Here is a 26,018-nt window from a genome sequence, read left to right on the forward strand (position 1 = left end):
ACTTTTTACTCCAAATAAGCTCATGGAGGATCGAAACTATTATAAGCTCAAAATGGTTAGTACTAGTAGACTCATTTACCCATAAAACTAATACAATCACTTCTCACAGGATGTAGGAATAAACTATGGTATAAAGATCTCCCTCGCTTTAGCTCGAGGCCCAAACATAGCCCAAAAATATTCATTGTGATGAGCCTAGTAATAGATTCATCGAGCCCTATTAATCACATCCAGCATTGTTGTTACTCTTAAAGCAATTGGTTAATATTATTTACGTGAACGTAATCCGACAGTTAATTGGATTGTTAGAAAATTTACGATGGACAGTTTCTTTCTCGTGGATGGAATTCTTGGGTTATGGTTTACAAAAGTACGTTCGTAGAACTATGCCATCTTAATAGATTTATTTTTCGAAAAAAAAATCTCATATTCAATATAAAAATATTTATTAACACATAATCTGGCATCTAATCTACTCCTGATAGTGTACTTTCTTTTGATTTGATCATAAACATTATTAATTGTTTTAACATCTACATGGGGTGTTGTATACAGACATTACCTTCGTATTATGAGTGAACAAAACATGTGGACCCAATTAAAGTAAGCCCTTGTAGATATTAGTATGGCAATATGGAAGAGAACATTGATTCAAATTCTGCTGTCCTGTGGCTAATGGAACTGCACAATATTTTGTTTCAGAAACAGGGGAGACTGCTGGCTCTCATATTCACCGGGAACAACCCATGCACCTGCCTGAGATGCTTCAGATGCTGCTGTCCATCAACCGAAGGGAAACTGCAGCACACTGCTAGTTTTCACAAACAGGGGAGGAGAAGTCCATACTACTCACCATAGAAGTCCCAGCAAGCCAGATGTGTGCTTACTATAGGGAGAGACCCTCGGCTTTATTAAAATAAGTAGGCTCAAAATAATCAATTGGTTTAAAAAAATATAGTGACATATGCTTATATTATATATTTCTCTAATGTCTTGATTTGATAATTATTTTTTTTTTTCTTCTCAGTATTGAAATTTCCTCTTCATGAACATTATTATTTCTCATATTACTTTGTTCTAATATTGGTGATGAAGAAATAATAAAAGTAGATATAGATAAAGAAGAAGATAAGCTAAAATCTACGGAAGCAATCTTAATTGATATTTTCAAAAGAAGGTACTTATGGAGGTTAGTAATAAGAAATATAATCAAAGACAACATCTTGAGATATTGTATGCTTATGTGTTTATGAATCCATATAATTTTGAACTTTTTTTTTCATCATAGTCAATAAACATGCATTTTTTGGTCTTAGCATCAAGGTTGGTTCTCTTTTGAGTCTGGTATATGAACATAGCATGAAGAATCAAATGCTATAAATTTTAATATTTAGTGTCTCATCAAACATGAGCTCATATGAAAGCTTCAGATTGATTAGATTAAGAGTAGTTTGATTAATAACATAAGTTACATATGTCATATCTTCTATCCATAAACCCTTGGGTAAATTCTCTGTATGAAGCCAGCACTTATAAGTCTTCACGATATGTCGAATCTTTTGTTACCATATAATTTTATTATGGTATATTTGCACATGTGAGTTTTTTTTGATGTCATGCTCTTTACAAAAAGAAAAGAATATATTAAAAGTAAACTTATCGCCGTTATCAATGCATAATCTTTTAATTTTTCTTTCAAGAATACTTTCAACTATTAGCTTAAACTCTTGAAATTAAAAAAAAAACTTATTATTTTTTCTTCACAAAGTAGAGCTATGTGAACCTTGTAAAATTATTAATAAAGAGAAGCATATAATGAAAACCTAAATAAGATAGAGTTTAAGTAAGACTTGTTAAATCATTATGAATAAGTTTGAAGGGAAATTTGTACCTTGAAAGTGATCTATCAAAAAATTACTTGTGTGTCTTGCCAAATTGACAACCTTCCCAAGCCTCATTACTACTAAAAATAGTAAAATTGGGAAGACCATTAACTAAAATTTTCTACATCATAATATTTAATTTAAGAAAATTTATATAACTAAGTCTAGCATGTCAAATTGATATACCATTATTTATATTAATCCTTTCAATATAAAAGTTAGGTGTTAAAATATGTAAATCTTTGACCCTTTTATCGGTATGTACTACATCTATATTTAATTATTTTATATTACGAAGATATTTCGACTTTGTTTCTAAAATCAATTGTATTAGTAATAGAAAAGAGATTTTCTTCATATTTGGAATATGATTATTATTTTAATTTAAGATTATAACAGTGCCTTCCTTCTTCACTTAGTGAACAATATTGTCTACTGTGATAATTGTATTATTACCTTCATATTGATGAAGATTAATAAATTTGGTACCATCACTAGTAAGAAGATGACCACATCCTGAATCAACTATCCGATCATATTCAAAGTTGATAGATGTCATAGCCTCAATAGTTTTAGCCACAAAATATTTACTCTAATCTTTATCAGTTGTATTGGGATAATCTTCTTTATTTGTAATATTTCTTTCTTTAATCTTAACACAATAATTTTTTTTGATATAGCCTAACTTATCATATATATAACACTTGATTTTCTTTTGATTTATACTATTATTCGAAGAAGATTCTAGTTTACTATTAGCATTATCATTCTTATTTTTATCTTCATCATATTTTATTTTTTATTTATATAAAGGACATCTTCATCTCCCCTTGAAGTAGAAACTCTTGTCATTTAATAAGCTAAGAATTTCTGAGAAGCAAGAAGATTTTTCAACTCTACTAAGGATAGTTGTTGAACCTATCCTTGAATATATGAAACAAAATGATATATTCTTTTTGAAGACCACGAATAATATAATATTTCATTTGTATATTAGAAATAGACTCATCTAATCTAAGAATGATATATCCGAATATAACTTTTTAATCTTTAAAAAATTTTAAAAAATTGAGAGATCACCTTAGGTAGTATTTATCAAATCATTTTCTAAATACTAAAATCGAGCTATATTCTTTTTGTTGAGCAATGCATTAATAGTGATCCAAATCTTTGAAGCTAATTTGAAATCAATAATGCATTCAAAGAGATAAGGAGAAATAGATATCCTTAATACAAATTTAGCTTTTGCATTTGGTGTCCTTCATGTCTTTATGATGACTTCATTTGTAGCATCTCGTGCCATTATTGTATTGTCACCAATCACATCTCATAGATCTTTCCCTATGACATAAGACCTCAAACAAAATTTTCAGATCTTGTAATTAGATTGATTGAGAAGTTCAATATCAAACCCACCAACTCAACTATTGTAATTCTAGTAAAAAAATATTATCTTCTTTACCAAGAAGATCTTGAAATACACATTATGACCCTTATATCTCTATACCATGTGAAGAAAGAAAATATCATATGCAATTGTAACCCTTTCTCAGATAATAATAACATTGTACTATTAGTCTAGGATCAAACTGAATAAAAGAAGAAGAAACCTATACGAAAGTAGAAAAAAAAAGTTATATTGAACTTCTCCTAAATACTTATAGGATTTTGAATTATTCTTAAACTTAAGAGTCTTATAAACCTAAACACTTACAATTATAGGTATTGAATAACAATTTATACATATATATGTCATCTATTTATAGGTATTGAATAATAATTTAAACTAAAGACTTTTATCCTTAAATTTTTATCTAATTAATTAATTTAAAAAATAAAAAAATAAAGACATAAATCATTGAAAACATAATATTTTAAATCTTAACCAGGTCAACGCTATTGTACATTAACCAAAGGAAAACTATGGCACACTACTTGTTTTCAAGAAATAGGGGAGAAGTCCATACTACTCCCTAAAGTCTCAGAAAGCTAGATGTGTGCTTATTGCCTTCGTCATTAGTCTATGGTTGCTAATGTACTACTACTTGTCTCATATTTCCATTTGCATGTATGCTTTCTTTAGGGTAATTACATATTACCCATTGTAGTTAACTATGATTAGTATCTTGATCCATATACTTTAAAAAATAGTATTGAGATCCTTATACTTATGAAAGTGAAATATTTAACTATATTTCTCCTCACGTCATTAATTTCATCAACGGAAAAAATTACATGTGTTAGTCACGTGCAAAAAAGACATGAATAAAAGGGATAAAAAAATAATTTTACTATTTTTTAAATTATTGATTTCATATAAACTTCTACAGCATGGAGGCTTTAACAAAAACCACTTTCCTGCCCTCTGGCTATGCTACGAATGATAGACTGGCAGCGGCGTTGGTGGCACGCAAGTTCGGTGGCATTTCAAAGGAGATCTAGGCGTTGCCTTCTACCATAATTGATTTCCTCCTCCCCTCCTCTTTTGCACTAGCATGAAGTCATCGGTCCATGGCAACCAACCCTTTGGCCTCACAATCTCCACCAAGTTGCAATCGATGAACACTGTCCTTGAGTACTCCTTCCATGGCCTCCCGAGGTCCCCTCCTCTTTTGCACCAACATGAAGTCATCGGTCCATGGCAACCAACCCTTTGGCCTCACAATCTCCACCAAGTTGCAGTTGATGAACATTGTCCTTGAGTACTCCTTCCATGGCCTCCCGAGGTATGTGTGATGGACCGCAGGCTTCGAGTGGTAGAGCGCGAGGTACTTGTTGTTCCCGTTGATGGTGCAATGGTCAAACATGAAGTTGGTGGACTAGGTGGGGTTAGTGCGGCTGTGCATGGTGATAGTTTTGGACTCACCATGCTTAGGGTTGAGCAAGTGGGGGAGGACGAAGATGAGGTAGTTGCGGAAGATAGTGTTCGAGTTACCGAAGATGAAGTCGACGGTGCTAGAGATGCAATAGGACTTGTAGAACTAGTAGAGGGATTAGGCGTAGAGGGTATCCTAGTGGTCAAGGAACTCCACTAACTCGAGCATGGAGAGGTTGCTATCAGAGTGGAAGGTCACGACCTAGTGCTTGTCTAGCTCGGTGGTGTTGGCGAAGGTCAGGTCCAAGGCCACAACCAAGTCAAGATTGGACTTAGGATTCATGGCGAATTCTTATTGGTTGCATAAAGGAAACTATAAGTGGTAACGCTAAGAAAAGTTAAGTTGTACTCATCGACGGTGGCCATGTTGTAGGTGGAGACATTGACCGTGTCGACGTTGAGGGAGCATTTAGTGATCATTTTGCCCATATTGTCCCTGATAAATACTAGGTTCATCTTCTCGAATGGCACCCAGACCATCTCCTTATACACTCGTTCCTTTATGTAGATCATGTGCTGGCCAACACTATGCCTCGGCGGAGCATCGACTACTGCCTAAATCGCTTCGAATAGGCATCCGCCCTTCTTGCAAACCATTGCATCCAATGGTGTCCTTGGTCATGGGAACTCCTTTCGGGTGGCCTCTCTGCTTGGTGACACCGAGGTGGCATCTGGCTAGTACTCGTCCCTCTTAGTCTATAGTAGGGCCCAGAGCAAGATGTTAGAGCGCTGCAGGGCAGCCACCATGGCGGTGGTGCCACCAATGATATTGGCGAGGTTGGCAAGGAAGGCCATGTCGTTCGCCACCTATTGGGTATTATTGATGTACTTGAGGGTGGACCAACAATCGTATTGGTAGAGCTCCATAGCGAGCAAGCAAGTGCAGCGAGCAACATCTTGTACAGCACTAGGGAATCAGCATGCTCTCATGTATAGAACTAGGTGTTGGGAAATCCAAGGGCGACATCACATGCGCAGCAGAAGAATAAAAAGAAAAATCTCAGATTTTCACAAAATGGTTTCATTCTCGTGTGAAGATTAGATCATAAAAAATCACAAAATCGAAAACTATGCATATAAGAAAGATGTGTTTTATCTAGGAAGATCGTATATCCCTGAAATCCTATAGATCTGTGGGAGAGAATGAAGGAGGTCAACTACCTTTCTCTATAGTAGTGATCCATATGATAAGGGCTGCAAAGACGCTCTTCAAATCATTGCCAAAATCTCCACACACCTCAAATATAAGCTATTGGCTAAAGAGGAGAAGGGGAGAGGATAATAGGAGGTGGCAGCTAAAAAGGGGTCTAGCCTATGGCCTTTTGGTTCCCTCCTATTTATAGAGGCCTCTTATCAAATTAATCCTATTGGATCCTGCCCTATTGGGTGCTGAATCTCCATCCAACTATCTCAACCTCTTAGATTAGTAGGTTTCAATCAAATAATATCTTATTGGCTCTTATTGGATCTCATTCATAGGATCCAATAATTTAGGGGCTTATTGAATATCCAATAAAATAGGGGCTCCAACGGATATCTCATATTTGAAATTCGAACCTCTACTCGTCATAACACCTACCATATGTGTGTGATCCTCTAGGCCCAATATCGAGTTGGCCGTGAGTCATACCTATCAGAACTTCTTCTGGCTCAGTGAATTATTATCTCCATAATAATTTACTCGACTCATCGATTACGGACGTACTAGGCCACCACACCATAATCCCCAAACGATACAAGGAAATCCAATCCTTTGGACATATATGTCTTCAATTTACCATGTACCTATAGTCTCTCATCCATCTAATATCCCAAAGATCATATACCATGCATGGTGCTGTTAGGCCCATACGATTTCTACTCAAGTCTTGCTCTAACCAAATTCTCTCGGAGAACTCTTTCTCTCTCAATCTTAATAATCCTAGCTAGGGATTTATTTGAACAAGAACACATAAGATATTCCTCTCATAATAGCCCTCGTAAGGTTGGCTGCACTCCCGATAATTAGTTGTACTAGATCTGGAACTTCTTGACCTATAAGTTCAGTATCAAGGATATACTCATACAGGACATCCTTACTGTCTTAAGTCTAAAGACCAGATACACCACTAGGATGGTGGAATCACTATCTGACAATGAGGTATCATTAACTATCCAGCATTCCATGAGCGGATCAATCAGTGAACTCATTCTCCAATGAGCACATGCATTGTATCCCTAGTGTTCCCACATGAGTAATTATGAAACCTACTACCTCCATCATATGGATAGATATATAGCATACTAGTCTATCCGGTTATCTCGATGTCCATCTCGAGTCCATCTCGAGTAACCTATGATTGAGATTATTTAGGATCCGTGTTTAAAGGCAAATCAGTCTCATTATCGTGATATCATCATGATCCAATTCCTATTACATAAATTCATAGATATTATAGTATATGCAATATGCAATATAAAATGAAAAAAATATCAAATAAATAATAAACAAAAAGAATGTATATCATGTCACACGTGTCATCATATGATTAGCTTGCAGGGCATCTGTAACTAGCACCAGGTGCGACAAGCGAGCAAGTGTGGTAAGCGTTCATCTCTGGTGAGCGAGCAAGATCAACAAAGGGGCGATGGGTGAGCAGGTTGGAAAGAAGAGGGGAGGAGAAAATTAGTCACAATAGAAGGCGATGCCCGGATCTCCTCTAGAATACCACCGGACTTGCATGTCATCGATGTCACCACTAGTTTGCCATCCGCAGCACAACTGTTTCTGTTAAAGCTTCCAAGAGTGAAAGGTTTATATAAAATTATATAAAATTAATAATTAAAAAATAATAAAATTTCTTTGTTATTCTTTTTATTCGTGTCCTTTTTGTACGTGACAACACTATTTTTTTATCGATGAAATTAATAATGTGAGAAGAATTAAAATTAAATATTTTACTTTCTAAAGTATAGAGATTTTAATACTATTTTTTTAAAATATAGAGATTAAAATAATAATCATAATTAACTTAAGAGGATAATATATAATTACCCTGCTTTCTTTGTTAGGATCGGAGCGGCACTAAGAGCGGGGGGGGGGGGGGGGGGGGTGAATTAGTGCAGCAGCAGATTAAAACGTCGATTTTGGAAAATCTTTCGTACGATAAAAACCGAACTCGGAAGTGCTTAATTTGAAAGCGTGATCGTAAAGGTGTGCAGCAAAAGTAATGAGGAAGTAAAGCATGTATAAAGGTTTGCAGTAAGGTAAATAGCAATAAGTAAATGTAAACCAAAGAACACTCCAATTTTATAGTGGTTTAGTCAAATGACCTACATCCACTTGCGAAGCCTTCTTCGATGAGGCTCCCAACTTCCACTAGCAAATCACTTTGAAGGGGAAGGACAAATACCCCTCTTACAATCTTTTACAAGTGGTTCACACTCTTACATATTTTTAAAGAGAATGAGGGAGGTGAACACTTAAACTATTGAAAACAAGACTTGCTAAAGACTTTGCTAAGGCTTTATCTCAATCTCTAACTTCTCAAAGGTTGTAATTTCAGCTGAGAATTGAGGGGTATTTATAGGCCCAAAGAGAATTTAAATTTGGGCTCCAAATTTTGAATTCTCTTGGGTTTCCGAGGCTGGCGGTGCCACCGCCTGTTAGTGTCTGACACTGACAGTGTACTAGCGGTGCCACCGCCGGACCTCTCGAGTGCTTGGCGGTACCATCGCCCAGTCCGGCGGTACCACCGCTCGATCCTCGGGTTCTGGGTGGTGCCACCGCCTGGACTGTTCCAGCTCACTGGTTGGGCTCCAAACTTGGCCCAAACCAGTCTGATGTCGGGCCCAATTGGCCCATAACCAGGATATAGGATTATCCCTTAATCCTAACCCTAATTACACACTACGTAACTAAAAATATAATCCTAAGCAAGTTTTTAACCGGCAAATGTCGAGTCTTGTTCCGGCGAGCTTTCCGGCGATCTTCAGGCAGACTTTCGATACACCCTCGGATTTCTTCCGGCGGATTCCTAGCAGGTTCTCGATCTTGTGACGAATTCAACGAGTAGCCGAGCCTTCTCAGTGATCTCCGCGAACCTCTGACGATTTCTTCGGCGGACTTCCGAAAGTTCCGACAAGTCTCCAATTTCTTTTTGGTTGGTTCCGAGAGCATCTCCGACAAATCTTCGGACTCTTAAACGTCCATCGAACTTGACTCCAGTATCCTTGTTTTATGTTTTCAGGCTATCGTAGTTAATCCTATACACTTAACTTCAATAATATGAATTAGATCAATTAACCCATCAATTGATTTCATCATCAAAATTTGAGATTCAATATTCTTCCCCTCGCAGCAAGGACAAAGGTAGAAGGAAACTAAGTGGAATCTTTTAAAGGATTTTGCAATACTGGTCTGCCATTGATATTATCAGCTTCCACTTGAAACCCATTGTAGAGGGCTGCACGCTGCAGCTTTATTCTAAAGAAGGTTCACAGGATGAGTAGCCAACTCTCTCTCTCTCTCTCTCTCTCTCTCTCTCTCTCTCTATATATATATATATATATATATATATATATATATATATATAGTCAATAATATTGGATGAATTTTTAAGTAAAAAAATATATTTTTAATGTATTAAGAGTAATTGAAATATCTAAAGCTAATCTGAAATCAATTTAGTATTTTTCATATATTTATGATGACTTCATTTGTAGTATCCGATGTTATTATTGTATCGTCACCAATCACATCTCATATATCTTTCCATAAGACCTCAAATAAATCTTTCTTGGAGTTAGATTGATTAAGAAGTTTAATTTCAAATCTATCGACTTAATTATTATAATCCATAGTAGAAAAATATTATTTTTTTCACCAGGAAGATATTGAAATACATATTACCCTCTTATAGCTCTAATATTATGTGAAGAAAAAAAGAGATGATATGCAAGTGTAACCCTTTCTCATATAATAATAACATTGTACTATTAGTCCATGATCAAATCAAATAAAACAAGAAAAACCTATACGAAAGCAGAAAAAAAAGTTATATTGAACTTCTCCTAAATATTTATAGGATTTTGAATTATTCTTAAACTTGAGTCTTATAAACCTAAAGACTCACACTTATAGGTACTGAATAACAATTTATACATATATATGTCATCTGTTTATAGGTATTGACTAACAATTTAAACTAAAAACTTTTATCCTTAAATTTTTATCTAATTAATTTATTTAAAAATAAAAATAAAGATATAAAATCATTGAAAACATAATATTGTAAATCTTAACTAAGTCGACGCTGCTGTACATTAACCAAAGGAAAAATGCAGCACACTGCTTGTTTAGAAGAAACACGGGAGAAGTCCATACTACTCCCTAAAGTATCACAAAGCTAGATGTGTGCTTATTGTGTTCGTCATTAGTCTATGGTTGCTAATGTACTACTACTTGTCTCACATTTTCATTTGCATGTATGTTTTCTTTGGGATAATTACGGATTATTCCGTATAGTTAATTATAATTAGTATCTCGATTCTTATACTTTAAAAAATAATATTGAGATCCTTTTATTTATAAAAATGAAACATTTAATCATAATTTTTTTCACGTCATTAATTTTGTTAATTGAAAAAATCACGGGCAAAAAAGATGCAAACAGAAAGGATAAAAAAATAATTTTACTATCTATTAAATTATTAATTTCATATAAACTTCTACAGCATGGAGGCTTTAATAAAAACCAATTTTCCCTCCTCATGTTGCGCTGCGAATGACATTCCAGCGATGAGCAGTGCAGCGGGTGACATCTCACACAACACTGGAGGATCAGCATTCTCTCACATATAGAACCATGTGCCGCAAGTGAGCAGGTGTGGCATGCATTCGTCTCCGATGGGCAAGTACGATCAACAAAGGGGCAATGGGCAAGCAGGTTGGAAAGAAGAGGGAAGGAGAAAATTGGTCACGGTTGAAGGCAACGCTTCGGATCTCCTCTGGAATGCCATCGGCCTTGCGTGCCATCGATGCCATCGCTAGTCTATCATCCGTAGTGCAATAATTTCTGTTAAAGCTTTTACGCCTTATATGAAATTAATAATTTTAAAAATAAAAATTACTTTGTTATCCTTCTTATTCATGTCTTTTTTTGTACGTGATAATAAGTGTGATTTTTTTCGTTAATAAATTAATGATGTGAGGAGAATTGAGGTTAAATATTTGAAGTATATGAATCCCGATATTACTTTTTAAAGTATAAGAATCAGAATAATAATCATAGTTAGGATAATATATGTTATTAACCCGCTTTCTTCCCCCGGCAGCATGGACATAGGTATAGGTAGAGTGAAGCTAAGTGGATTCTTTTAAAGGAATACTGCTCTGCCATTGATCTTATCAGCTTCCTCTCTCTCTCTCTCTCTCTCTCTCTCTCTCTATATATATATATATATATATATATATATAGTGAATAATATTGGACGAATTTTCAAGTAAATTTTATTTCTTTTACTTCTCCCCACCCCAATTTTCATATTTACAAAGGGTAATCTTTTTCATATTTAATGTTACATTTTATGGACCGATTCATAGGATGAATTGATCCTATCAGCATTTACAAGATTTATAGTATCAACTATAATATTTTTATTAAGCATATAGTGTTTTTAGTAATCTCACCAAAATATTATAAACTTATTAAAAATATTATAATTGAGTTAAATAATCTCAAAATCCAATATAAACTAGCTCATGTAATGAATAGGATATTAAATATGTATATGTATTAGTTTATGAAAAAAAATAATCAAATATAGAGATTTTTGTATAAGTTACTATTGAATCTCGGATTTTGATTATGAAACTAATTGATAAAGTTATGAACTAATATGCGTTTAAGATAAGTGATGTAGGAAAAATTTTGATATTGGAGTTGAATCATGGAAGCAAAATCTAACGTTGGGTCGGAGAGCATCATGTTGGATGATTGGTCGACGTGCCGAATGATAGACTTTATGCCATGAGTTTGAGTATCGGGCCAAAAGAATAAGACATTATGCCAAGATGATCGGGTGTTGCGGGAAGCCAACATGCCGATTGTGTAATACGCCAAATAAGAGGACAATATGTCGAAGGATCAGATAAAGTGCCGGATGTACCAATAACATACCAGATAACGTAGGCTTCATGATTGTAATTAAGTCTTGATCAAAGTTTAGAGTCTAATTGCGTTGATTTTTGGGTGTAACCATATCAACTCAACTAGGGACCCATTGGGCCTGAGTTGAGGCTATTTGGACCAAGTAGAAGGCTCATTCGGTTACCTAGAAAGGGGCCAGGCGGTGGCACCGTTAGATTGGGTGTGGTACTACCCAGACAGAGTCCCCAGATTATATCAGGCGGTGGTACCATCATACTAATTGTGTTAGGCGATGGTACCACTAGATTGGGCGATGGTACCACTTAAACATAATATCTCAAATTGTGTCAGGTGGTGGTACTACCAGACTGGGTGGTGGTACCATATAGTGAAAATGTCAGTGTCAGATTGACAACTAATGGTACCGCCAATTGTCAGTCTAGCAGGCAGTGGTACTGTCCAATATTGGCTGCGGTACCACTAGTACCACGAAGACCCGAGAAGAGACTATTTTGGCTATAAATTTGAATCCATTTGGGGCCTATAAATATTCCACTCATTCCTGCTTGGTTTAGACAATAACTTGAACAAAAATAGTGTCCAAACTCTACTATAATTCCTTGATAATTCCCCACTAGCTCTAAGTTTCGGTTTTAGTTTAAGAGAGAGGTGAGTGACTTGTAAAGGTTATCTCCTGAACCTATGAAAAGGAGAAAAGAATTGTAAAATGGTAGTTGATCTTCTTCGTCCATTAAAAGAAGATCAATAGTGGAAGCTAGTGGCCTCGACGGAGGAGGAATCGAGAGTGGATGTAGGCCACGACGATCAAACCACTATAAATTTGGTGTATACTCTCTTTCTACTATTCAGTACTATTATTCTCGGTTTTAATTGCTTATTACACTTACTTTTGTTGAATCTCGGATTTTGATGATGAAAACAATTGATAGTGTTTATGATTTAATCTGCATTTTGAGTAATGCATGAAGCTTCGATCAGGGAGAGATAATTAAAGCAGGAAGAATCATGTTGGGCCGGAGAAAAACATGTCAGAAAATTGGACATCGAGCTGAAGGATCATTTGATGTATTGACAAAAGACTTTGGGCTATGAGTTTTGGGCATCGGGTCAAGAAGAACAAAAATTATACTAGGGAAATCAGAGTTGCGGAGGTCAACTGACCGATTGGGCAATAGGCCACAAGAGAGGACGATGCGTCGAATAATCAGACAAAGCGTCAATAAACCAATGACATATTGGATAACACTTGATTCAATCTTTGTAATAATTGTCTAGATCGAAGTGGGTTTTAAGTATACATGATTAACTATGATAGCAAAGCATAAAGCAAAATGAAGTCCCAGAGTCAAGAATGAGATTTCGTTAGGAGTTCGAGAGTTCGTTGGAAGTCCGGACGTTCATCGAAAGTTCTGATAGAATTGACTGAGAAGTCCAGGAGCTTGCCAAAGAAGCTCATTAGAACTCGCTAAGAAGATTATCGTGAAGTCCAGGAGCTTGCGGGAGTCCGCTAGAACATTACTGAGAGATCGTTAGAAGTTTACTAGAAGATCACCAGAAGAAACCTAGACTTATGAACTTATTTAGCTTAGTAAATATCTTAAAATTCGTAGTTAGCACATAATTGGATTGGAATTGGGCCAACTCAATTATGGGCCAATTGGGCCAAGTTTGGGTTGTGTTGGGCCTGAACAGTGACCCAATAGGTGACACCATCGTGGCATAGTCTCCGAGAGTATGTCAGGCAGTGGTACCACCCAGACTAGGTGGTGGTATCGGCCAGTGGCAGTGTCAGGTGGTGGTACCGCCAGTTTGGGCGGTGGTACTGTCCAAACATAGTCTTCTAAGCGATGGTACCGCCATGACCCGGGAAACCCAGGATGAGACTCTTTTAAGCTCTAAGTTTGAATCCACTTGAAGCCTATAAATACCCCTCTCATCCCTGGTTAACATACACACAAGAATTGAGAGCAAAAAATAGGAAAACACTGTTGTAATCTTATGAGAACTCCTCTCAAGCTCAAAGTATTAGTGTAGTTTAAGAGAGGAGTAAGTGGGGTGTAAAGGTTGTCTTCTAAATTTGTGAAAAGGAGAAGAAGGGTGTAAAAGGATAGTTGATTTTCGTCCATTGAAGGAAGATTATTAGTGGATGTCGGTGGCCTCGACAGAAGATGAATCAGTGGAGTTGATGTAGGTCACGATGATCGAACCACTATAAAAATCTAGTTTGCATTTCTTTTGAGTAATTTATTTTAACTGCAAAGTGCCTTACTTGTTTACTTTCACATTATACTCTTCCATACGCTTTCAAATTTTAGCATTTCTGATATTGGCTTTTATCAAACGTATAAAAATTTCAGAACCAACATAACTTTATCTGCTGCACTAATTCACCCCCCTCTTAGTGCCGACTCATTCCTAACAGTTGGTATCAGAGCCTCGTTATTTCTCATTTGGTTTAACACCCAAGAAAAATGACTCTTTTCGGATTTCAAGAGGGTTTTTCTATCGTTCATTCTTCTATGTTCAATGGGATGGACTACACTTATTGAAAAACTCGAATGATAGTTTTCTTGCTTTCTATGGATTTAAACTTATGGAATATAGTTGAAAATAGATTTCAAAAGTCTTCTACTCTAATGAACAAATAGAATAATTTGGAGAAGAAAACTTTTTCTTTGAATGCTAGAGCTATGAATATTCTATTTTGTGCTGTGAGCAAAAATGAGTTTAATCATGTTTCTATTTACGAAATAACTTTCGATATTTGGCATACTCTTTAAATCACACACGAAGGTACTAATAGGTTAAATACTCTAAAATAAATATTTTGATGCGTGATTTTGAATTATTTCGTATGGAACCAAGCGAGACTATTGAAAATATGTACACCTATTTTATGGATGTCGTCAATAGTCTAAAAGCTCTTGGTAAAAGTGTTTCAAATCTTGAACTTGTGAATAAAGTTTTACGACCACTTTCTAAAAATTGGGATTTGAAAGTAACGGCAATACAAGAATCAAAGAACTTGAACAATTTTCCAATTGAAGAACTTATTGGATCCTTGATGACCTATGAAATGACCTGTGTTAAATATAATGAATATGAGAACCACCTTCCAAAGAATATGAAGGATTTGGCACTAAGAACAAATGAAGACCACTCGAGCGAAAACTCAAGTGATGATAACTTTGAACTCTTGACTATAAAACTTAAAAAAAATTTAAAATAAAAATTTAAAAATAAAAATGAACCAAAAAAGAAGAAGTTATAAAAGAAGAAGAAAGCACTCAATGTGGCTTGGAACGAATCAAGTTCATCCGAAGATGAAGAACAAACTAACAAAGGCGAGGTGGCAAACTATGCCTTACCGACTTTCAACGACGAGACAACCAAAATCCCTTTACTTTATTTTGAAATTACATGATGCATTTCATTGAGTTATTTTTAAATTTAGAAATAAATAAATAAATAAAAATATTAAATAAATAAATAAAAGGGGATCATGCTTTTCTTTTTCTAGCTAATTTTAAAAATGATAATGACAATTGTATATTTTATGAAAATATAACAAAATGTTAGATATAAATCTAATGCTTGTACACCAAATAAGATTAATCTTATGTATGTTCTTAATAAGCAATAATGTATATTTTGATGATTTCTGTATAGCTTTTTGATTTTGATTAAAGATGCCTTATATTCAATGAAACCATGCTTGATGATCTAATAATACTTAATGAGTTTATATTTTGAATTTATGCATGATGATTCTTATGATTTATGGATTATCGATCTTTGACATAATAAAAGTTTTTTTTGGTTTTAAACGTTGATGCATGTTTTTATTTGGCATAAAAAGACAAAGACATACTTGTATGAAACAAACAACTTAAAATAAAACACATAAAAAAGGGAATACATTTTCCATCTCTATCTTATTGATTTTTCAATAAAATATTAATGAATCCATGTATATTATGCTTTTGTGAATCTCTTGGACTATGAAAATGAATTTGAATATGTTTCATCGAAATCATAATTTCTCAAGATTTATAATATGAAATCTTTCATGAATCAATATCTCTTATGTTTCTTTTTGACATTTACTAAAGAGAAAAACAATCCAATTCATGATCTTGATTTCTCGATATTTGATATTTGAAATCTTTCTATGAATTAAGATCATTTTCTCGTTTCTTTTTGCTATTCACCAAAAAAAGAGACTTATCCTAACAAACCATGATATGCTACTTGACATCTTGAAAATTTATGACTTGAGTTTTGTTATGCATTTCTTCCCTTCTTCGTTCTTGTTTACAATGACAAAAGGGAGAAACAAAATCACTAGCATCTCAAGAGATTGATAAATCAATTAATGTCATTTTGAATCTCTTATGATTTTGATGATTTGAATCTAAATGAGATTTTTCTAATTGAATCATGAACCTTCTCTTGATTTCTTAACTTAAGATTTTTTTTTTATGAATCAAGATTTCTTACTCTTTATTTTCATATAATTCTTGCATATTGAGAAAATTTTCTATATGAATCATGTCTTTTGGTATTCACATGATCTTATCTTTCATAATATGATTTTTATAATTCCTTATATTCATGAAGGATATCTTATCACTAAAATTCTCTTGATATTCTTCATATAACGATATGAAATTATGTATGAAATACTCAGAATTTATGTTGATGCATACATATGAGAAGTTATGATCATGCATGATAGGATGTTATGTAATTTGACATTTTGATACCATCATGATTTGAATTATTTATGATTTGGAATGATGCATGCAATACTATGATTTGTTGCTAAAATGATGTATCATGAATGCTTGAGTATCATGTATGATATGTCCATAGTGATGATTTATTTTTGGTATCATGCATGAAGTAATGATGAAATGTAACGTTTTGAAATTGTGCATGTTTTAATTTGAAACTATAATAATGCACAAATATATTGAATTAAGATTGATACTTTACCTTTGTTATGATTTGAAAATTATTGTAAAGGATAAAAAAATACAAAATTATTTTCTTCTCTTCTTTTTGACAATAATAAAGGGGAAAAAAAAACTAGCTTGCATGTTATAAAATGATGTAAAATTTGCTAGCTTGCATGATGCAAAATTTGTTAGCTTGCTTGATGTAAAACTTGCTATCTTACTAGCTTGCATATCTAAAACTTGCTAGCTTGCCTAACTCAAAAGAGAAGCAATAATTACTAGCTTATACATCCCAAGTAGAAGCAAAAATGCTAGCTTGCACTTCTCAAAAGAGAAGAAAGAACTTGTTATCTTGAACATCACCAAGAATTGCTAGCTTATAATCTTAAAAGAAGCAAAAATGCTATCTTGCCTATCTCAGAAAGCAAAACATGCTAACTTGTACATCTAGCAAAATTTACAAACTAGCAAAACTCAAAATTATTGCTAGCTTGCATGCTGTAAAATGATGTAAATTTTTGCTAGCTTGCGCTTTGCTAAGGAAGCAAAAAATTACACTTCTCAAAGAGAAGAAAGAAAATTATTAGCTTGCATGATGATAAAACTTGAGATTATGTTTATAATGTAATGATTTAAAATTATATATTAAAAACTTGCTAGATGCACTTCTCCTTTTTATTGATGACAAAGGGGGAGAAGTTATGATAATGATCATGCATGGAATAATGTATTGAAATTTTGATTATGCATGATTTTATGATGACATGTTGCTTAGATTAATGATTAAAATTGCATTGACTTGAATTCATTTTGAATTCAAGGTTCATCTCACAAATGCCATATTAATAGGGGGAGTTAAGGTTAACTCCGCCATCAATTGATTGTCATCATTAAAAAGGGCGAGATTATTGAATCTCGAATTTTGATGATGAAACCAATTGATAGTGTTTATGATTTGATCTGTATTTTGAGTGATGCAGGAAGCTTCAATTAGGGAGAGACAAGTAAAGCATGAAGAATCATGTTGGGCTGAAAAAAACATGTCAGAAGATTGGACGTCGAGTCGAAGGATCGATCGACGTATCGACAGAAGGCTTCGGGCCATAGGTTCGGGCATCAAGCCAAGAAGAGCAAAAATTATGCCAAGGAAATCAGAGTTGCGGAGGTCAACTGACTAATTAGGCAATAGGCCACAAGAGAGGACGATGTACCAAATAATCGGACGAAGTGTCGATAAAGCAATGACATGCCGGACAACACTTGATTCAAGCTTTATAATAATTGTCTAGATCGAAGTGGGTTTTAAGTGTACAGGATTAACTACGATAGCAAGACATAAAGCAAAATGAAGTCCCGAAGTTAAGAACGAGATTTCGTTGGGAGTTCGAGAGTTCATTGGAAGTCCGGACGTTCGTCATAAGTTCTAATGGAATTGACCGAGAAGTCCAAGAGCTTGCCAAAGAAGCTCATCGGAACTCGCCAAGAAGGTCATCGTGAAGTCCAGGAGCTTGCCGGGAGTCCGCTAGAATATTGCTGAGAGATCGTCGGAAGTTCATCGGAAGATCATAAGAAGAAACCTAGACTTACGAACTTATTTAGCTTAGTAAATGTCTTAAAATTCATAGTTAGTATATAATTGGGTTGGAATTAGGCCAACTCAATTAGAGACCAATTGGGCCAAGTTTAGGCTGTGTTGGGCCAAGTGAAAGGCCCAAAGAGTGACCCAATAGGTGACACCATCGTGGCATAGTCTTCGATGTGTCAGGCGGTGGTACCGCTATACTAGGTGGTGGTATCGCCCAGTGGCAGTGTTAGGCGATGGTATCGCCAGTCTGGGTGATGGTATTGCCTAGACATAGTCTTCTAAGCAGTGGTATCGCCAGATTGGGCAGTAGTACCACCCAATGTCAGTGCTACAAGTGGTGGTATCACCCAGCATAGGTGGTGGTACCGCCAATACCCGGGAAACCTGGGATGAGACTCTTTTAGGCTCCAAGTTTGAATCCACTTGAAGCTTATAAATACTCCTTTCATCCCTGGTTAACATACACACAAGAATTGAGAGCAAAAAAATAGGAAAACACTATTATAATCTTATGAGAACTCCTCTCAAGCTCAAAGTGTTAATGTAGTTTAAGAGAGGAGTAAGTGGGGTGTTAAGGTTGTATCCTAAACTTGTGAAAAGGAGAAGGGTGTAAAAGGGTAGTTGATCTTCACCCATTGAAAGAAGATAGCAGGAGAAGGGTGTAAAAGTTGTGGGGTGTCAAACACTTTCGATATCATTTCCAATGCGCGCTTTATCACAAAATGATTTTTCTAAATCATCGAAGTTTTCCGATAGCACTAATTCACCCCCTCCTCTTAGTGTTGTCCTAACAGTTGGTATCAAAGCCTAAATTTTCTCGTTTAATTTAACACCCAAGAGAATGGCTTTTATTGGCAATATAGAGGGTCACTCTATCATTCATCCTCCTATATTTAATGGGCCGGACTATACATATTAGAAAATATGAATGAGAGTTTTCTTGCTTTATATGAATTTTAATTTATGGAATATTATTGAAAATGGTTTTCAAAAGTCTTCTAAACCAATGAATGAATGGAATAATTTGGAGAAGAAGACTTTTTCTTTAAATGTTAAAGCGATGAATGATTTATTTTATATTTTAGATAAAAATGAGTTTAATCGTATTTCTTTATGCTAGACTACACATATAAGATTTGACACACACTAGAAGTAACTCATGAAGGCATGAATAGAGTTAAAGAATCTAAAATTTATCTTTTAATTCATAGATTTAAATTTTTTTGAATGAAACCAAGCAAAATCATTGGAGACATGTACACCTGTTTTACGGATGTCATCAATGGTTTGAAAGCACTTGGTAAAAGTTTTTCGAATCTTGAACTTGTTAATAAAATTTTACGTTCTCTTCCTAAAAATTGAGATCCAAAAGTAACGATAATGTTAGGATCGAGAGCACTAAGAGGGGGGGGGGGGGTGTGAATTAGTGCAGTGGAAAACTTTCAACGATTTAAAACGACGTTCGTATGATAAAAACGATTTCGGTAAGAAAGCCAATTCGGAAATCACTTTAACTTGTGATCAAGCGAGATGCAGTTAAAGTAAAGATATAGAGGCAGTTTGCAGTTAAGATAGAGAACAGAGTGTAATTGCAAACCGAAATATGATGTTCGTACGATAAAAGCGATTTCGGTATAAAAGCTGATTCGGAAGTTGCTTTAACTTAGATTAGGCAAAGTGCAGTTAAAATAAAGCTATGGAGGCAGTTTGCAGTTAAGATAGAGAACAGAAAGTAAATGTAAACCAAGATTTAGAGTGGTTCAGTCAATCTTAACCTACATGCACTTTTGGCTTCGTCCTCCGATGAGGTCACCGACGTCCACTAAAGGCTTTCCTTTAATAGGCGAAGGCCAACCACCCTTTTACAGTTTCACTCCTTTTGATGGGCTTAGGAGACAACCCTTACAAACTTTTCTCTCTTCTCTTAAAAGATCATAAACTTGGAAGAAAAGTGGGAGGAGAACTTCTAGCCTTTACAACACTTTTGAGCTCTAAAAATCACAGAGTAAGATTGGATTTTCGGTGCCCTTTCATGCAGGAAAGGGTGGGGTATATATAGGCCCCAAACTGGTTTGAATTTTGGAGCTCAAAAATATCTTTTCCCGGATTTTCGGGGTCCTCGCGGTACTACCTCTTGACTGGGGCGGTACAACCGCTTGGCAGCTCGGAGACTGAGCCTTTGGGCGGTGCCACCGCTTGACAGGGGCGGTTGCACCGCCCAGCTTTCGTGGGAAACTATCTCTTGGGCGGCTCCACCGCCGACCCTAGCGGTGCCACCGCCTAGCAGGAATTTTGGTCTGAATGGGTTGATCCATTTGACCCAATTTAGGTCTATCAAGGGCCCAATTGCCCCCAGATTAAGTTAATGGGATCACCTCCCATTCCTAACTTAATCTACATGCTAACTACGATATTTCTTAATACATTTACTGTAACTTGCTCCGGTGCGTCAATTGCTTCTTTCGGCGATCTTCCGGCGAACTTCCGGGGAACATCCAATGAACCTTCGGTGATGCTCCGGTGGATTTCCAACAAACTCCTGGACTTGCGACAATTCACTTGGCGAGTTCCGATGAGCTTCGTTAGCAAGCTCCTGGACTTCTCGGATTTGTTCCCGCATAACCTCCGACGATCGTCCGAACTTCCGTCGAACTCTCGAACCCCCAACGTGATCATGTTCTTGACTCCGGCGTAACTTCTACTGCATGTCTTACTTCCATCATAGTTAATCCTGCACACTTATCTCAACATATGGATTAGATAACAAATGACAATTGACTTCATCATCAAAATCCGAGATTCAACAATCTCCCCCTTTTTGATGATGACAATCAATTGATAACGGAGTTAACCTTAACTCCCCCTATCTATATGCCATACTTGAGATAAGTCATTCTTGAATTCAAGGCCTTTGAATTCAATAGACTTATTGATAAGTTAAGAACTCTTAACCTTATCAATTACTCCCATCATGATTCCTATCACGATGTCAAGACTTGACATCCATTCTCAAGTTTTACATTTCAAATATGAATGATGGTAACAGTTCAACATAAGATATCAACGGTAAATTTACAATTTAAGTTTTTGATATCTTAACGTAAAGTAAACATTTCAAGTGTTTAGCAATCGTAGCATCACATTGCAAGATATCAATAAGTAAAGTTGCTATGCAAGTTCTTGATATCTTATTATGATATGGCAATAACATAGTGCAAATATGACAATCATAGCAATTCTATCACCAATTTATCATATATTTTAATGCAAGCTTAATATAATTCAAATTCAAATATGGCACTCATAGCATCAATTCATATATTTCTCATTCAAATATGACACTCATAGTATCAATTCATATATTTCTCTTCCTTTATCATCAACATAAAGGAGAACGATATTAGCAAATTTTAACTAGGTTTATGTCATTTTTCAATAATAAGTAATAGGATACCAATTATACAAACATCTCAAGGAAAACATGACATGGAGATAGCTTTCATTACTTTTTCCTTTTTATTTGTTATTATCTTTTTGCATGAAGGAGGAAAGCCATTTGTGAGTTTACTCGAATGAAGTTAAAATTGATAAGATATTAAAGCACGCTTTATTTTTACAAGAATCAAGATATGTATGTGAATCAAATCCTTGCACGTAAAACTATTTCTCAAAAGATATAAGAAGGAATTGTCAAATCCATTTCTCGAAAGATATTTTTCACATGATAAATCTATGAGAGATGCATTTGCTAGTTGATTCCATATGTTAAAAATCAATGATGTGAATCCAAAAACTCGATATGACATATGTTTATTAAGTCTGGAAGAGAATAATGTATCGAGAAAATCCGATTGTTAGGATCAAGAAGATCCGAAAATAAAATTTAACACTTTCATGCATTCGGACGAGGTTTTACTATGGGTTTTCAAATTCAATCATGAAGATAAAACATGCTTATTATCATAAAAATTTTTGTATTCAAAACACATAATTTCCAACATGTAATTAAGGCATGTAATTGTGTAAAATCATCATGGCAATTAAGTGATTTGATCATTAAAAAAAATCTGAAAAATAATCTTAACAAGTTTATGCATTCGGACATATTAACATTCCTAATTCTCTTCTAATGAAATCAAATTATTCTTTACTTAGAAGTTTTGTAAAAATATCAGCTAGTTGATGCTTAGTATCAATGAACTCTATGATTACATCATGATTAGTGATATTATCTCGTATAAAGTGATGTATAATATTAATATGTTTTGTTCTTAAGTGTTGAATGAGATTCTTTATTAAACATATTGCACTTGTGTTATTACATTTAATGGGAATGTTTTTAAGATGGACTTTATAATCTTCTAAGGTATTTTTCATCCACACAACTTGTGCACAGCATGCACTAGCTACAATATACTCAGCTTCGGTTGTTGATAGTGCAACCGAGTTTTGTTTCTTAGATGACCAGGAAATAAGGGAATGTCCCAAAAATTGACATGATCCTGATGTGCTTTTTCTATCTAATCTACACCCAGCAAAATCCGCATCAGCATACGCAATTAACTCAAAATTCTCGGATTTTGGATACCATAATCCTAAATTTGTGGTACCTTTAAGATATCTAAGTATTCTTTTAACCGCTTTGAGATGAGATATCTTAGGGTTCGATTGAAACTTAGCACAAAGTCCTACACTGAACATGATATCTAGTCTAGTTGCAGTGAGGTAAAGTAAACTTCCTATCATACCCCTATAAGTTTTTTGATCAAAGCTTTCTCCACTTTCATCAACTTCTAACTTAGTGGAGGTGCTCATAGGAGTGTTAATAGCTTTTGAGCTATTCATATTAAATCTTTTTAGCAGATCTAAGGCATATTTAGTTTGACTAATAAAGATGTCATTGCTTAGTTGCTTAATTTGTAAGCCTAAGAAAAATGTTAATTCTCCCATCAATCTAATTTCAAATTCGTGACTCATGGATTCAGTAAAAGATTCACAAAGAGATTCATTCGTAGAACCGAAGATAATATCATCAACATAAATCTGAACAATGAGAAAATTATTTTCAAAATTCTTGATAAACAATGTAGTATCGACCTTGCCTTTTATGAAATTATTTTCAATAAGAAAAGTACTAAGTCTATCATACCAAGCCATTGGGGCTTATTTTAAACCATTGAGAGCTTTAGTTAATTTAAATACATGATTAGAGAGGCTATTATTTTCAAATCCGGGAGGTTGTTCAACATAAACTTCTTCAGAAATAAAGCCATTAAGAAAAGCGCTTTTAACATCCATTTGAAATAACTTTAAATTATTATTACTAGTATAGGTAAGGAGCATCCTTATGACTTCTAATCTAGCCACAGGAGCGAAGGTTTCTTCGTAATCGATATCTTCTTCTTGGTTGAAACCTTTGGCCACTAATCTAGCCTTATTTCTAACCACGATACCATATTCATCTTGCTTGTTTCTAAAGACCCATTTAGTACCAATAACTAAATGGTCATTTGGCCTAGGAACAAGCTTCTACACCTCATTTCTCTCAAATTGATTTAACTCATCTTGCATTGCGATAATCCATGAATCATCTTTCATGGCTTTGTCAATACATTTAGGTTCAATTTGGGAGAGAAAAGCGGTGTTGGCACAAAAAGTTTTAAGAGAAGAACATGTTTGAACCCTCTTAGATGTATCTCCTAGGATTAGCTCCTTAGGATGAGCATCTACATACTTCCAATCCTTGGGTAAGGGTGTTTCGAAAGTGGAAGCATCCAAGTTGTTAATTGGAGAAGGGGTTTCATTTAAATTCAAAGAATCGAAATTAATATCATCATCAAAATCATTTTTCTTGATTTTGAAAATCTCATTGAAAATAACATGAATGGATTCTTCTATAATTAAAGCTCTTTTATTGAAGATACGAAAAACTTTAGAAACTAAAGAATAATCAAGAAAAATTCCTTCATCGGATTTAGCATCAAATTTTCCTAAGGCATCTTTTTCATTCAAGATAAAACACTTACACCCAAAAACTTTAAAATATGAAACATTGGGTTTTTTATTATTTCACAACTCATAGGGAGTTTTGGTGAGTAAGGGTCTTACTAGAACTCTATTCAAAATATAGCATGCAGTGTTTACGGCTTCGGCCCAAAAATATTTGGGTAGACTATGTTCATTTAACATGGTTCTTGCCATTTCTTATAAATTTTTATTCTTTCTTTCTACTACTCCATTTTGTTGAGGATTTCTTGGAGTAGAGAAGTTATGGTTGTATCCATTAGATTTATAAAATTCTTGGAAATCATAATTTTAAAATTCACCACCGTGATCCCTTCGAATTGATGAAATCATAAAACCCTTTTCATTTTGAACAAGTTTACAAAACTTGATGAAATATCTAAAGCATTCATTTTTGTGTTTCAAGAAATAAGTCCATGTGTATCTACTATAGTCATCTTACTTGATTCTTAGATTTAAAATTACCCTTAATTTATTTTCCTAATTGACAAGCACCACACACATTATCTTTGATGAACTTGATATGAGGAATTCCTCGTACAAGTTCTTTGGATAATATTTGAGTGATTAATTTTATGCTAGCATGACCTAATCTCCTATGCCAAAGCCAAGCATCCTCATTCAAAACCGAGAAACACATTTCATTGCAAAGATCATTGATGTCAATGGTTTATACGTTATTCTGTTTTAATGTAATCACAAATGTGTTTTTGTGTGATTTTTCAATGATGCAAGTATTAGATTTGAATTTGACGATATATCCTTTATCACATAATTGACTAATATTCAAGAGGTTATGTTTTAAACCATCAACTAACAAAATATCTTCAATAAAGAAGTTGGATTTGTTACCTATGGTTCCTTTGCCAATGATTTTACCCTTGTTGTTGTCTCCGAAGGTGACATAGCCTTCGTCTATGCTAGTGAGCTTAGAGAATTGAGATGGATCTCTAGTCATATGCCTTGAGCATCCACTATCAAGGTACCATCTCTTGCTCCTAGCTTATGATGGTGTATGTCTCTACAAGAAAGGATAATTTTTAGGTACCCATTTACTTTTGGGTGCCTCAAAAACTGATCTACATTGTTTATTATGTTGCATAGAGTTTATCATGGATCCTTTAGGAACCCAAATAAGTTTGTTCGGGCTAATTTTCTTGAATGGATAATGATACGTTTTATGTCTATGTTTGCAACAAAAGTTGCATTTATTTTGGTGCCGAACATGTAAGATAAGGCCTTTTATGAAGGTGGTTGGATTTTGGTGAGGACTTCTCACAAATCCAATTCCACTTCTTTTGGGAACGTAGCCCTTATTTGTAAGGATCATGTTCAAAGACTTGCTATAAACCTCGAATTTCTTCGAGGCGTCCTTAAGTAGCAAGTTCTCCTTTTGGAGAGTTTCTAGATTATGGCATTTTTCACATTGAGCTAAACTATTATGATACTCAGTTTTTAATTTATCAAAATTGCTAACAAGACTATCATGCTTATTTTTCAGCAATTTATATTTTCTACTAATTGTTTTACATTCATCAA

The sequence above is a fragment of the Musa acuminata genome, chromosome BXJ3-6 (genome assembly GCF_036884655.1).
Source record: "Musa acuminata AAA Group cultivar baxijiao chromosome BXJ3-6, Cavendish_Baxijiao_AAA, whole genome shotgun sequence".
Taxonomy (NCBI): Eukaryota; Viridiplantae; Streptophyta; class Magnoliopsida; order Zingiberales; family Musaceae; genus Musa; species Musa acuminata.